A 15,201-nucleotide genomic window follows, 5' to 3' on the forward strand; every position below is an offset into this window, starting at 1 on the left:
AAGAATCTGTTCACTTTTCTCTCAGATTCCTGGATTGCAAGTTCTTTGAACACAAAGACTCTTTATTTTGATTTTTCCAATCTTCCACAATGATTTATTGGTAGAAGATCAATAAATGTTAGTTCAAGGAGTTAATTTAAGTTGGCATAGCCCCTTCTTGGTTTGAATGTTCTTGGTAACGTTTAAAATCCCCAGCAGTGTGTTGTTGATTTTAACCTGTGTTGAGCAGAAACCAGTTCAGTCTGAGTAGCCAGTCCTCACTCAGTGTTATCTGGATCCTGCCGATCATGGCAGCAGCCATGGTTGTTTATCCCAGTGTTTTTGTCAGGACTAGAGATTCACCTTGGCATTGAGTCTCCTTCCCAGTAAGGTTGGAGGTCATCTCAGAGGCTCTAAAGAACTCAAAAACTTCAACAATAACTAAAGAAAGAATCTAATTAACAAATGGGTAAAAAAAAAAACCCATATACAGGAAAATTACAAATGATGAACTGTAAAAAGCGAACAGACACATGAAAAAAAATGTTCAGGTTCACTAGCCATCAGGGAAATGCACACAAAAATCACAGTGAGGTTTCACCCGGTTAGAGTGGCCATCATCTGGACATTTTAAAATAAGCAATAAAAACTAGTGAGGATGTGGGAAAAACAAACCCTATTCCAGTGTTAGTGGGAATGTAACTAGTACCACTATTATAAAAGACAACAAATAGATTCCTCCGAGATCTGAAAATAAAATTGCCATATGACCCAGCCACCCCTTCTGCTGGCCATGTACCAAAGTGAAAATGAAATCAGCAAATAAGAGTTATTTGTATAACAATGTTTATTATGGCTCAGTTCACAATAGCTAAGATATAAAATTAACCCCAGTATCCATCAAGAGACAACTAAAGAAAATACAGTAATATGCATTATGAACTGCTACTCAGCCAAAAAAAAAAAAAAGAATAAAACCATGTCTTTTGCAACCAAAGGGATGTAATTGGATTCCATTATGCTTAGTAAAATAAGTCAAATAAATAGCATATGTTTTTTTCTGATAAATGGCAGCTAATAGAGAACACATAAAGAAGCATAATGGTCATTTTAGGATAGAAATGCAATGGTCATTTTTAGCCTGTGTTTATACTCTAGCAAAATTATGGTCTTGTGATCTTTTTATTTTTCCCTTGTAGAATATTATGATTCATGACTAACTAAACCTGTGAATATGGAGTTGTTTAAAATTATGACTCTGCAAATATTGTTGAAGATAATGAAGGAAGAGGGTCTACTGGGGGAAGCAAGAAAGCAATGAAAGTGTGATTATCTTCTTGAACTGCACATGTAAAGCGCATAAAATCTATACTTTTTTATATTAATAAAAACAAAAGATTGTTAAAAATTAAAAATGAGTACAACGTCCTTATCTAGTATACATAGAGCATGTTAGTTCTTTTGATTCAAGATTCTCAGCTAGCTTATACTAATGTTCTTATTGCAAATTCACCAGCTTTCCACTTTTAATGTATTCCTAACAACCCGATTCTTACTTTCAAGTTTCCAGAATTTCTTCCTGATAAGGCTTGAAGGTTCAAACTCTGCTACTTCATAGTTGCTGTTTGATAAAATTAATTTCAATAACATTTTTAGCATGTAAGCTCTTGTGAGGTGAGCTCATTGTGAAAGACATTTTGCCATAAAATAAGGTAAGGATTTGTCTTTTAATTAAAAACTGTCAAAGGCATCAAAATGAAGATATAATCAGGAAAGGGCTATGCCAACTTAAATTTACTCCTTGAACTAACATTTATTCATCTACCAATAAATCATTGTAGTAGATTGGAAAAATCAAAATACAGAGTCTTTGTGTTCAAAGAACTTACAGTCCAGAAATCTGAGAGAAAAGTGAACACTCTTAGAATACTCCGGGATGATGTTCAGATAACTGCAGAGAGCTTGGGAGGGAGCGCCATTGGGACAAGAATAATTTTCTAGAGAGAAAATTTGCCTTCAAAGTTCTCCAAATTTTAGCCTGAACAGCATTTGTATTTATTTCCCAGTATTTTCATAGAAATTGTCATCCCAGCGAGGGTGCCATGCTAGTTACCACAAATTCATCAAGCTTGCTCCAACAACTCTAAGCGTTATGATGGTTCCTGCATCCACATTGTTTTACTACTTTCTAGGCAGCTAAAATATTCAGTTCACTCTTTGAAACCTTTGTGGCTACATAAGCTATCGCTGCTTTTTTCTACAGAAAGCATCTCTCGTTACCCTGGGACATCTATGCTTAGGTATCTCTTGTAGATGTCCCCATCTACTAGCCTGCATTTATATACCCAACTGTCACAATGATCTCTCTACTTGGAAATTGTCATGCTTACAATGTACAAAATAGAACTCTTGATCTAGCCCTCATCTCCAGTCAATTTCACCTGAACTCTTTCCCTTCCTTCCCATTCGTCCCTATTTTCCTGAGTAGGAATCTTTTTCTAAACCCTCAAATGATGTTCAGTCCATCTCATATTCAAACATCATAAAGATCTATATCTATATCTATGTCTATATATCCACTAGAATTTGTTTAAAGAACAAATTTGATTATGCCACTCTTATGTTAAATACCCTCTAATGATCCCCATTGTTTATACACCAATGGGGCACTTCAGCTTCTCTAACCCATTCCTCACCATTACTTCCAGTCTCTTGACTTCAGAACCAGAACTATTGTATTCTCTGGCAATAGTTTTGACTAGCCCATCTGCCCAGAACATTTGCCACTCAATAGGCTCATTGCCAACAACTTCACTTCCCTCAAATCTCATCTCTAGTATTATCATCTCATGAACACCAACCACAATAACCACATTGTGAATTGCAAACCACTCTCATTCTTGCTACACGAGTCTCAATCAATTTAATCTCCTTTTTCCAACGTACTTATCATCCTATTCCTTTATGATTTATTTCATGTCTCATTCTGCTGTAATGTGTGCCTTTTCTCGGGAGAGAATTGGAGATATTTATTCATTGCTGTATTCTGGGCACTCTTGGATAGTACTTCTGATAGTTTTAAATAAATATTTGCTGAATGAATAATAATTTATATGTCAGTTTGCTTTAGTTCCTTGGCAGAATACACATTCCTTGAGCACAAGGATTCTAAGTTGTTCAATATTATATACTTACTATCTGGCATGGTACCTGGCATGCTTACATATGTTCATTAACTGTTAATTAATGAATTTCTCTACCCACTACTTACCTTAATATTTTATTAACTGTTTTAAATATCTCATTGAATGTTGTTGAGTGTTAATCCACCTGGCAAAATTGTTGGATTGTGAATACAGTTTGTAACTCTTATTTTGTATGTGAACATGGTTGCTAATTTAACTATGTTCTACAGTGTATTTTGAGTTGTATAAAATGTATAGTAATTGGTGTATAGTAATAGAGATGAGGAGGCAGAGAGGTATAGGAAATAAGAATTCATAGGAAGATAAGTTATAGAGAAAGGATGTCATTTCTAGCTATTGAGACAAGTTCTGTGGAAACCCTAGCTTCCATCAACTTATGCATTTTGCTTGACGTACCTTTTCATTTGCCAATCATTTTTATTTCCCAACTTACATTCTGTAAGCCCTAGAATGAAAAATCCATTTGCCTTTCGGGTTTCTCACCTTTTTATAGCTGCTAGAAATTTTAAAAGTGTATGTCTTTTATTAACTTGTTTGTAATCCAGTACAAAAAAACGGCACACATTTCAGCACGCATACAAACATGACTGCACACTTACTGAGTGAATTCCAGTCCCTATTAATGAAAAATGTCAGAGAGTCCCTTTACTCTTAGAAATGTTCCTATTTGTAAATGAAGAAACCTGAGGAGCATGTGAGTTCTAAGATGGAATTATGTGCACCATGTTATAAAAATATGCAAGAAAGCCAAACTGCATGTAGGTCATTGAACTGTGTCTTGAACTTACATCAGGAGAGAAATACGGATAAAGTAGAAGGTGTTTAAGAGAGACAGTACAATGGAATCTCGGGAACTGAGTGCATTTTATTACAGCTGGAGCTGAACATTTTGGAGATATAGCCAGGAAAGCTGGTGCAGAGAGAAATTAAGAAATAAAGCCAGAAAATTAAATTGATTCAACAGGACTCCTATCACAGATTACAGACTTGAGAACTCTATCCAAATAGAAATATTTTTAAAATAGAAATAAAGACTTTCTGAAGAATTTCTAAAATATGAGGATACTATCAATGAAACAACATTAAATTAGAAGAAAATTTCATTAACCAGACATAGGACAACTATTTAAAAAAAACATATCTAATCTCTCACTCCACTATAAAGGATTAAATACTTTTTATTTCAGATCAGAAACAAGACAAGGATTTCTAGTCTCAATGGTGTCTGTTCTACTCAATACAGTACTGGGATTTTAACCAGGACATTCAAAAAAGAAAAATAAATAAATATCAGGCAGTCATTCAGTTTGAGAAAAAAGTAATGCCGCTTTTCTTTTCGATTGGCATACTCTAGTATACAGAGTATTAGAGGCTGTGATTCCAAAAGCTTTTAGAAGTAGAAATGAATTCAGCAGTCATGCTATATAGTATTAGCAAACAAAATTAATTGCATTTCAACGACTTAGCAATGAAAAATCCAAAAACAGGTAAGCAAAGTTAATTTAATAAAAATTTAATTTGATGTTAATTTAATATTTAACAATTAAAATAAAAATAATCAAATCGAATCAAGACGTCACTTTGTTCATAGCCTCCCAGCCAGTTCTTCTCTTGTATGAATTCTTCAGATCTGACTTTCCTCTTCTGAAGTGTTAGTTAGAATCTACTTTCACACTGCTCTAGTCTCTTTACAAGCACATCTTAATTAAAACCTCATTTAGCTAGTGGAAAAAAATTATTGGTAATTTCTTCCAAATCCTTAATGAGGCTACGGATTAGGGTGTTAGGCATTACTCATCTCAACTAATTTTAGTTGAGCTGGCATTAGCTTAATCTATCTGTTTTTTTCACATTCTTAATACTCTTCATTAAACATTTTTAAATTACTAAAATGTAATCTATTATTGAAGCAGGAAAAACCACCTTTTGACAATACACGAGGATTTACCAAGACTGACATTTCTTAGGGAAATTCAATGAACTCCAGCTTTGGCACCACACTATTGTGTTGATGTACCTACTTTCCAAAGTGCATTTCAGGATACACTACCAGTAATCTGCATTCCATAAACACCTAGTGAAACAACTCATATTCTTCGTTTAATATTTTCAAGTATAGGTCTCAGATAAATTTAAAATTAAAAAAACCTGACTTTAGAAGGAAATATTAATAGATTTATTATAATATTTGGAATAGAGATTTTTTTAAGTCTTAGCAAAGGTAGTTGAGCAGAACTGATCAAACTTTTATGACTTCTTTAAATAAGAACAAAAATAGCACTATTCACTGCAAATTCAAGTTGTGACAAAATATTTGTCATATGAGAAAAAGTTCATTACTGAAAGTAAAAAAACTCTTATAAACTAGAAAGTAGATAAGCTTTTTAAAATTCTAATTAAAATGGCCGAAATAGCTTAGCAAGCAATATGCAGAAAAAAAAAATCACGCATGGCAAATTGTTCCACCTCAACCTCACTAGCAGTTGAAGTAATGAAGCAAAGTGAAACAAAAAGTTTTACGAACAAGCCTTATTTTCAATGTAGTACCAGTATTAGTGTTTACTCAGGAAGCAGACTCTTATACATTGTTGATGGATATAAACATTCTTCTGAAGAGCTCTTTATGAGATATTGAACCTCTAGAAGTTTATCCTGAGAATGTCATTCATGTGGCCAAAACTTTAGCTAAGAAGTTACTCATATCACCGTTGTATACAATACTGAAATAAGTGAAAACAAAATAAACGTTAGACAGATAGGCATTTGCTAATATATTAACAAATAACTAGACATTGAAGTACTATTGAGTCATAAATGATTTTGCAGTAGAATGCTTAGAAGACTTGGAAAGCTACTCACACAGTACTGTGAGGTTTAAAGAGAACATTCTTAGCTTTAAACTGTTTGCTTACCAAAGAACTGGTGTGTAATTTGTACTTCTTTATTTTTATTTACTGATATCATCATATTTTAAATTTTTGGTAGCAATCATTGGTAATGAGCACCCAAGGGAGGACTGCTTAAGTTGAAGTTGGGTTTAATCAGTGAAACAAATTTCACCAGTGGAAGGCACTTTGGGCATGTTCTTTCATTGCAGGAAATCTATAAGGCAAATTGCAAGATGCTTTCTCAGTAAAGTGGAAACCATTTCACTGTGTAGTGATTATTTTCATCATATGTTAAACATTATTGATTTGAAAAGCAGAGCAAGGGAGGGGAATATTGTGTGTGTGTGTGTGTGAGAGAGAGAGAGAGAGAGAGATCTTACATTGATTCACTCCTAAATGCCGCTATAGATGAGGCATGATGAAGTCAGGGGCCAGGTCTCCACAGGGGTCGCAGGGTTCTGAGTACTGGCACCAGCCTCTGCTGCCTTTCCAAGCACATCAGCAGCAAGACCAATCTGAAGCATAGCAACCAGGATCTGGATAGCACTTCCATTTCGTATGCTATTGCAGAAGTGGTAGATTAACCCATTGTGCCACATCAGACTTATTTTCACTGAGTTATATTTAAATATTGACTGATTTATATAACAGGGTTACAGAGTGAGTGTGTCAAAGAGAGATTTCTCCGATCACTGGTTCCCCTACCACCCCCCAGCAGAAGACCACAACAGCCAGGCCTGAGCCAGTCAGACAGAAAACAGGAGCTTGCTCTGGGTCTTCACCATAATTTGAAAGGAGTGCAAACATTTGGTCCATCCTCATCTTACTTTCCCAGGTCATTAGCAGGAAGCTGGATCAGAAGTAGAGCAGGTGGGACATGAACTGGTATCTTCCTTGGGTATCAGTATCACAGGCAGAAGTTCATTATATTAGATTATTATAGAATTAAACATTTCTGAAGTGCCTAAGAAATACTGTTAAGGGCTTGCCTCTATAAGCTATAACAATTTTGTATCCTATTATAACTATTGTAGTTGGAAATCTCTGAGATCTTATGCGTTTCTTTGATATTGTCAATAGTACTAATAGCATGAGACTCTGCCTGACAGTCTCAGGACTGTGCAGGATCAGGGCTGTGTACATCACACCGGACTCTGACTATACACAGAGGCTCTCAGGACTGTGCAGGATCAGGGCTGTGTACATCACACGGGACTCTGACTATGCACAAAGGCTCTCAGGACTGTGCAGGATCAGGGCTGTGTACATCACACGGGACTCTGACTATGCACAGAGGCTCTCAGGGCTGTGCAGGATCAAGGCTGTGTACATCACACCGGACTCTGACTATACACAGAGGCTCTCAGGACTGTGCAGGATCAGGGCTGTGTACATCACACGGGACTCTGACTATGCACAAAGGCTCTCAGGACTGTGCAGGATCAGGGCTGTGTACATCACACCGGACTCTGACTATACACAAAGGCTCTCAGGGCTGTGCAGGATCAGGGCTGTGTACATCACACCGGACTCTGACTATACACAGAGGCTCTCAGGACTGTGCAGGATCAGGGCTGTGTACATCACACGGGACTCTGACTATGCACAAAGGCTCTCAGGGCTGTGCAGGATCAGGGCTGTGTACATCACACCAGACTCTGACTATACACAGAGGCTCTCAGGGCTGTGCAGGATCAGGGCTGTGTACATCACACCGGACTCTGACTATGCACAAAGGCTCTCAGGGCTGTGCAGGATCAGGGCTGTGTACATCACACGGGACTCTGACTATGCACAAAGGCTCTCAGGGCTGTGCAGGATCAGGGCTGTGTACATCACACGGGACTCTGACTATGCACAAAGGCTCTCAGGGCTGTGCAGGATCAGGGCTGTGTACATCACACCGGACTCTGACTATACACAGAGGCTCTCAGGGCTGTGCAGGATCAGGGCTGTGTACATCACACCGGACTCTGACTATACACAGAGGCTCTCAGGGCTGTGCAGGATCAGGGCTGTGTACATCACACCGGACTCTGACTATGCACAAAGGCTCTCAGGACTGTGCAGGATCAGGGCTGTGTACATCACACCGGACTCTGACTATACACAGAGGCTCTCAGGGCTGTGCAGGATCAGGGCTGTGTACATCACACCGGACTCTGACTATACACAGAGGCTCTCAGGGCTGTGCAGGATCAGGGCTGTGTACATCACACCGGACTCTGACTATACACAGATGCTCTCAGGGCTGCAGTGAAACACTAGCTTCTGTTGTCAATGGCTTTAGTCTTGTAATTTCCTGTTTCTGTAGTAAAATTTCGTGGTTTTTGGAATTATTCCTTCAACCAGATTATTTTTTCTGACACTTCTTTGTAATTCGTGGTGAGCCTGGAAGCCACGTGCCCAAATCAATAAGAATTATGTGTAAAATACAAATAAAAACAACCTCTGCATGATCCTTTGAGGGATTCTCTCAAGAACAAAGTGTGCCAATTTTATGTAGTGATTTTGTAACACATGTTGGATTTGCACATTCTATGAAACTAAATGCCACAAAGTGTTACTATATTTCTTTTTAAAAAAGATTTATTTATTATTATTTACTATTGAAAAGGTAGATACACACAGAGGAAGAGAGAGAGATAGGATGATCTTCCATCTACTGGTTCACTCCCCAAGTGGCCGCGACAGCCCGTGACAGCTGAAACGGAACAAGGAGCCAGGAACCAGAAACTTCTTCCAGGTCTCCTTTGCAAGTTCAGCATCCCAAGGCTTTAGGCTGTTATCTACTGCTTTCCCAGGCCACTAGCAGGAAGCTGGATGGGAAGTGGAGCAGCTAGGACATGAACTGGCACCCACTTGGGATCCTGGCACATACAAGGTGAGGACTTTAGCCACTGGGCCATTGCACCAGGCCCGTTTATTATATTTCCATACCCCCAGGTATCCAATGATAAATTTCTTTATTAAATTGCAAATATTGGCATGAAAAGTTTTGTATCTTTTATGAAAGCTGTAGAGACAATGGTCCTAGCACAAAAGATTTGGATGGCTCAGATGTACACAGATGTAAGTCATATATTATTTTTCTGTAATTGTACTGTGGCAAAACTAATGTGCAGTATGGAATGTAGGATAGTGGCTATTTTCCGCATTAGTTGCTGTATCCAGGACCACTAGGTCATGGGCACTGATTTTTCTTGTTATACATTGAGTTACTTAGATGCTTTTATTTTCTGTTCACCGAGCTGTATACCCAGGATCTGGGGAGCTCTCTGCAAGGATCTGATATGTCAATTAAAAGTTCATTACACAGAAGTTTGACTCTTCTAAACACAAAAACATGAAAATGTACTTTGAGATTGGTTTTATGATTAAAAGGCTTAACAATTTTTTTTAAGATTTATTTTATTTTTTTATTGGAAAGGCGGATATACAGAGAGAGGAGAGAGCAGAGAGGAAGATCTTCCATCTGATGATTCACTCCCCAAATGAGCGCAACAGCTGGAGTTGAGCCAATCCGAAGCCAGGAGCCTCTTCCGGGTCTCCCACGTGGGTGCAGGGTCCCAAAGCTTGGGGCTGTCCTCAACTGCTTTCCCAGGCCACAGGCAGGGAGCTGGATGGGAAGTGGGGCCGCCGGGATTAGAGCCTGCACCCATATGGGATCCCGGGCGTGCAAGGCAAGGACCTTAACCTCTGCGCCACCGTGCCGGGCCCAAAGGTTTAACAATTTTTACTGGTTTCTTAGCAACAAACAATTTCTTTTTGCGCAACTGAACTATGCCTAGCCACCTCTCTGCTTCAACGGAGTGACACAGGAAGTCTGGGATCTTCAGTTTCCTTCCAAGGCAACCAAAACCTTTTTCAGAACTGCTGTTTGATTGATTTTTCTAATTAATCTTGTTCATATTTTTCCTTTTCAAAAGAGGATTGATCATTGTCCTGGTCTGCTCATTTCAACGGGGTGATGGCAGGACCAAATGAAACAGTGTGAGGGATCTGGAAGAACCAGACTAGAATCATCATTGACATCACTATCATCATTATCATTTTATTTGATTATTTTTAACCCTAACTAGATATTCTGTGCTTCTCTGGTATACTTGTCACTCCTAGTTATACCCGGAACACTAGGTGTTCCCTAAGCAGGTTTAGTAATGGAATATCTGGGTTGCATGCAGTCACTATTAGACGAGGATACTTCATCACTAACCAAGTGAAAAAAAATCACAAGCAAATTTCAGAATTGTTCTCAACACTACATTCTTATTGGTTTGATTTGTTATGTTTCTCTATCTGACCTGGACACCAAAGTTATTTCCGTAAAGACAAAATTCTAGAATTGTAATATTTTGGAATGAGAAGAGCTACAAGGAATGATCTAGTCCAACATTATCAAGTATGATCCCTGGAACCATCACCAAGGGACTTATTGGAAATGCAAATTTTCACCTCACCTCACCATAAATCCTAAATCAGATGGACCCTGTAATAAAGGAAACTGACCTAACCTAATACCATTGTTATTTGCTGATGAAAAATCTTAGATCTAAATGTATTAAACAGCTTTCTTGATCTTATGTATGGTTAGTTGACAGATAAAACTAGATATCAACTTCTGAATTTCTAGGCGTTGTGTTGGACACGGGTAGTTGTAAGAAAATGTATTTTTAACTTTCTTTTCAATGTTAAAAATTCTATGAGAGAGAGGAAGAGAGAGAGAGAAAGACACAGAGAGACACACACAGAGAGAAATATCTTCCTGCTGTTTCAGTCCCTATAACCCACAATGTCATGGCTGGAAAGAATTAAGGCTGAAGCCATAAGTCATTAACATCTGGATAGCAATGTCGGACATGGCCACCTTTACTAATGTCTTAGCCATTAGACTAAACACCTGCCTTTTTCTTCTAATTTTTCCATTTGTGTGCAGTATGTTTGCATTTCTTAACATTGTTTGGGGGCCACCCTTCCAACATTATTTAGTTTATGTGCTTTAAGTATAGCACCCGTGTAGGCTCATGATATCGTCCTATCAGAGGGCACCTTCTAATCCCCTCACACCTGCGAAGAATGCTAACCCTAAAGGTCACACCTAGAACTGCTTAAAGTGTCAGCAGCTTGGGGGAAATTTCAACGTGAAAATGATGTAGGACAGAGAACATAGTGACTGAGTGATGAAGACAGAATGATTATGAAGTGCGGCATGGCTGTCAAGGGGACTCCGTCCTGCAGATATCATGTAATGTACACTGTGGCAGATCTCCCATTTTGTCCATGTCCCATGGGTATTTTGCATTTGAGGATTTCTCTGTTGTAAAGAAAACCTGGATAAGTTTCCTCTGCACAACTCATTTTATCTACCTAAACCATCGGTATGAAAACACTGGCTTTTGCAAAAACATTCAAAGTTCTTTGGTTTCAACCTGCAAGAAACTAACTCAAATCAGGCTCCAGCTAAATTAAAAAAAAAAAAAAAAAAGCCAGGGTAGGGGACATAAGAATATTTGCATAACTATTTAGAGCTACCTTTTCTCCAAGGCTAAGCTGGACCTGAGTTGAAGTTGAAATAATAACATGTCAGTCCCTGCTTTTTACTCCTTAATTTTCTCCGGGATGATCTTTCCTCTCCATGATTTCAAATACCCCAAACTCTATGTTTCTAACTTGGGTTTTCTATTGGCTCAGACTGAATGTAAATAATTAGGATAAATGAGGCTGGTGCATAGCATGACCATACAAGGCCACTTGAGACACCTGAGGGCCTGTCTCTACTTCCAATTCCAGCTTCCTGATGAGTGTCTCTCACACCTGCCTATTTCTGTCTGCATCATCTCATTGGTTGCCATCACCATTCACTCATGCCTTCCACTTCATGCCTGGCTTTATCCTTGACATTTCTTCCATCATGTCCCCAAATACTTCTGTCTCACCTCTTTATCAAAAGCTTTCTATCACTCCTATTTTAGATTCTTATCTTTTCCTATTTGATTTGTTGAGTTCTTTTGTCTGAGTCCCCTGTCTTTGAATGTTACGGGAATCTCATGGGAAATAGAGACCTGTGCTGCCATCTTGCTTTGTTGTGCCCAGTGGCTGCTCGTGTTTGCAGGGAGAGAACACTCTCTAACATGGTATGCAGTCTTACAAGTTCCTTGCCAAGTGCTTATACACTCCAGGAATATGAAACTAATTTTGCTCTGTCCTTCTTGTGTTGTATCTTCGCTCTGCATCTTTGCCCATCTTCTAGGAACCATAAGAGAAGTGGCCTTACTCTTTGTGTCAAGTGTGTCCTGCAGTCATTGTTGACTCCTCTCATGACTGGATTGGATTTTACTAAGCACTTCTTTCCTAACGAGTATTTCCATCATCATTTATGGGGCTACCTCAGCTTTGAATTGTGATCTTCTGGGGGCAAGGACCTCCCCTGTTTTGCTTTGTGTCTGGCTGGAAAACAAAGCTTAGTGGTGGTTTCTTGAAGACAAATTAGGTCATTGGCTAGATGGATAGAACAGAAACATCTACAGTCCATCCTAAAATATGCCAACCATCAGAAGTGTGACACAGATAGACCTGCTCAATAGGAAGTATTTTAAATGAGTCATGTAGTCAGCCATCACGATCACCAAAGTATAACTAGCCTTCACTGTCATAATAAGTTTAATTGATGCTTAATAAGGTAGGTCACTCGAGGAGATATTTCATTCCTCTAATATTTCCATACTAGTATCTCACACTGTTACAAATTCAAAATAACAGCTCTGTTTCCTAAGAAGTTAAAACACTTTGCCTTGAGGCAAAGCACTCTTTGAGTACATCCAAAGTGTTTAGGAAACATGAATTAAGAACCCTCTTAACGAAATACTAATGTCCTTTTTTGCCAATCTATTCCCATCAAGTATTCTTTAATGCACAGAAAGTATGATGATCAATACAGAATGCTGCAAATGGTGCTGCTCAAAAGAGTCATAGAGGATAAAAGAGGTGAGTTTCAGCCTCATCAGTTATCCAGCCCCATTGCCAAAGTAGGAGGAGTGGATTCATCCTCCCACTGCTGTCTAATAATTAAATGATGACACACATGAACAGAAACTCCACTTCCATTGCACGTGCAGGTGACACATTTACAGACTGAGTCAATATCTAAGCTGAGCAGAGATACAGGCCTGCTTTGTTTAGGGATATTGAGGAGTTTAGAGGCTAATTTTCAGAAGTCCAAAGTTGTGGAATAGGAGAGGGATTTCGCTTAAGTAAGTGTATTAGAGTTACAGTAGCCTTTAGGCAAAGGCTGCTCTCTTCTGTCTTCAATTACATTTTAACATACCATGAACACTAGCTGTGTCCAGTACTTTATATGTCTGCATTATGTAATTTCCACCACAAGCTGATTTGGTTGACCCTGGTATAACATCACATCTCACCAATAAACAGAGTCCTGGAGAAGGAAGAACTAAAACCTAGGTAGTGGGCAGCTCTCATGCATGCCAAAATGTTGTTTGCAACAGCAGCAGGAGTAAAAACAGAAAATATTTGAGAATAAACTCTCAAATTCTGTTCCAGATTTACAGAAACAGAAACTGGGAGTTAGAAACTGGTGATGTGACTTGTAGAAGTGCTCCAGGGGAGTAAGACGTACTTAATGCAAAGATCTTCCTTGACAAAATACAAATGCCGCTGTCTTCTGTATTTATTTAATCTTATTTTTTTATATATTTGTTTGCTCTGTCCCCTGCAGCAGCATAGCCATAATTCATTTATTTGAGACCTTAATTCATTTCAGAATAAAGTAAGATATTTATACATGAAAGCATTTTTCAAAAAGATATTTTAAATGTAATTTTCTTTCAGTGCAGTCCTAGTGTTATCTTGTGACACCATGTGTGAGAACAAGGCTTTGCAAACTTTAATGTGTGGACAAATCACCTTGAGCATTGTCATGATGCAGCTTCTCGGAACCCCTGGAGTTTGTGTTTCTAATCAGCTCCTGGTGAGCTGGATATCAAAGAAGTAAGCCTAGAATCTAAGATTCTAAGTCAAACTGTCCTTGTCCTTTGCTCTCAACCTACTTAAAAGAGTACATGACCCATATTGTATGTCAAATCAACACACCATCAGTCAGTATGTCTGTATGCATGAGATATGGACTGTAAGGTTAATATAAACCTCTACTAACTTTATTTGCCCAACCTACTTTTCTAAAATTCTGATCACAACATGACAAATGTATATATAGTTAGTAATTATTACATGGCCCAGTGATATGCCTGACCTCCACCTGTTTGAATGCTATCAATGAATAAGGACTCTGGATTCTCGTAAAGCAAGTGAACATAAGCACATATTTTTGGAAAACTGAAAATAAAAGTAGAACATGAACAGGAAGCCAGATAGAATGGAACAAGGCCTGGAAAGGTATAAGAGAGAGGTACACTGGGTTGGTATTTTATTTTGCAGTTAAGACAGCTGCATCCTGTGTTAGACTGCCTGGATCCAATACCTGGTTCTGGCTTCTCACTCCAGCTTTCTGCTGTTGTAGAACCTGAAAGAAAATGGTGATGGCTCAAGAAATTAGACTCCTGTCATCTATGTGGGAGACCCACATTGCGTTCCCAGATCCCAGTTTCAGCTTGACTCAATCCTGGCCATTGCAGATTTTAGGTATTTGAAGAATAAAACAACAGATAACTGTCTCTCTGTCTTTCAATGAGAGGGAGAGAGAGATAGGAAGAGAAAGAGAAAGAGAGAGAGAGAGAGATTAAGTAGATTAATGATTTGCAATTGGCCAAGTTCCTGAACATTGCCCAAATGTTCATCTGAGAAAACAGTTGGTAAATCATCAATTGCTCTAAAATAGAGTGGAAAAGTAACTTGCCACATTTTTACAAAATTAGTTCAAAACTGTTGGAACACTCTGAATCAAAGGTGATAGAAATATTATAAAACATCCTTAATAAGGAAGAAAAAAAAAAAGGCAATGCAATGAACCTTGAGTGAAGAGTCAATGAGCTGATAAAGCAGCCAGTACTTAGTCGGAGAATGAGCATGAAGATGAGAAAAACATAGAAGAGTTTCCGAATCTCTTCAACTGTGTGAAAAAGCACAATCAATATCTAATCCCACAACAAATG

The 15,201-nt window shown here is 38.3% G+C and overlaps 1 protein-coding gene across 1 annotated transcript in view; it reads right to left on the reverse strand.

Moving 5' to 3' along the window:
• Positions 1-15,201, reverse strand: part of CLVS1 (clavesin 1) — a 156,087-nt gene that overhangs the window by 61,009 nt on the left and 79,877 nt on the right. The window lies entirely within an intron of this gene.

This window comes from Ochotona curzoniae, unplaced genomic scaffold (assembly GCF_017591425.1).
Source record: "Ochotona curzoniae isolate NIBS_2020 unplaced genomic scaffold, NIBS_Ocur_1.0 contig_1071, whole genome shotgun sequence".
Classification (NCBI taxonomy): domain Eukaryota; kingdom Metazoa; phylum Chordata; class Mammalia; order Lagomorpha; family Ochotonidae; genus Ochotona; species Ochotona curzoniae.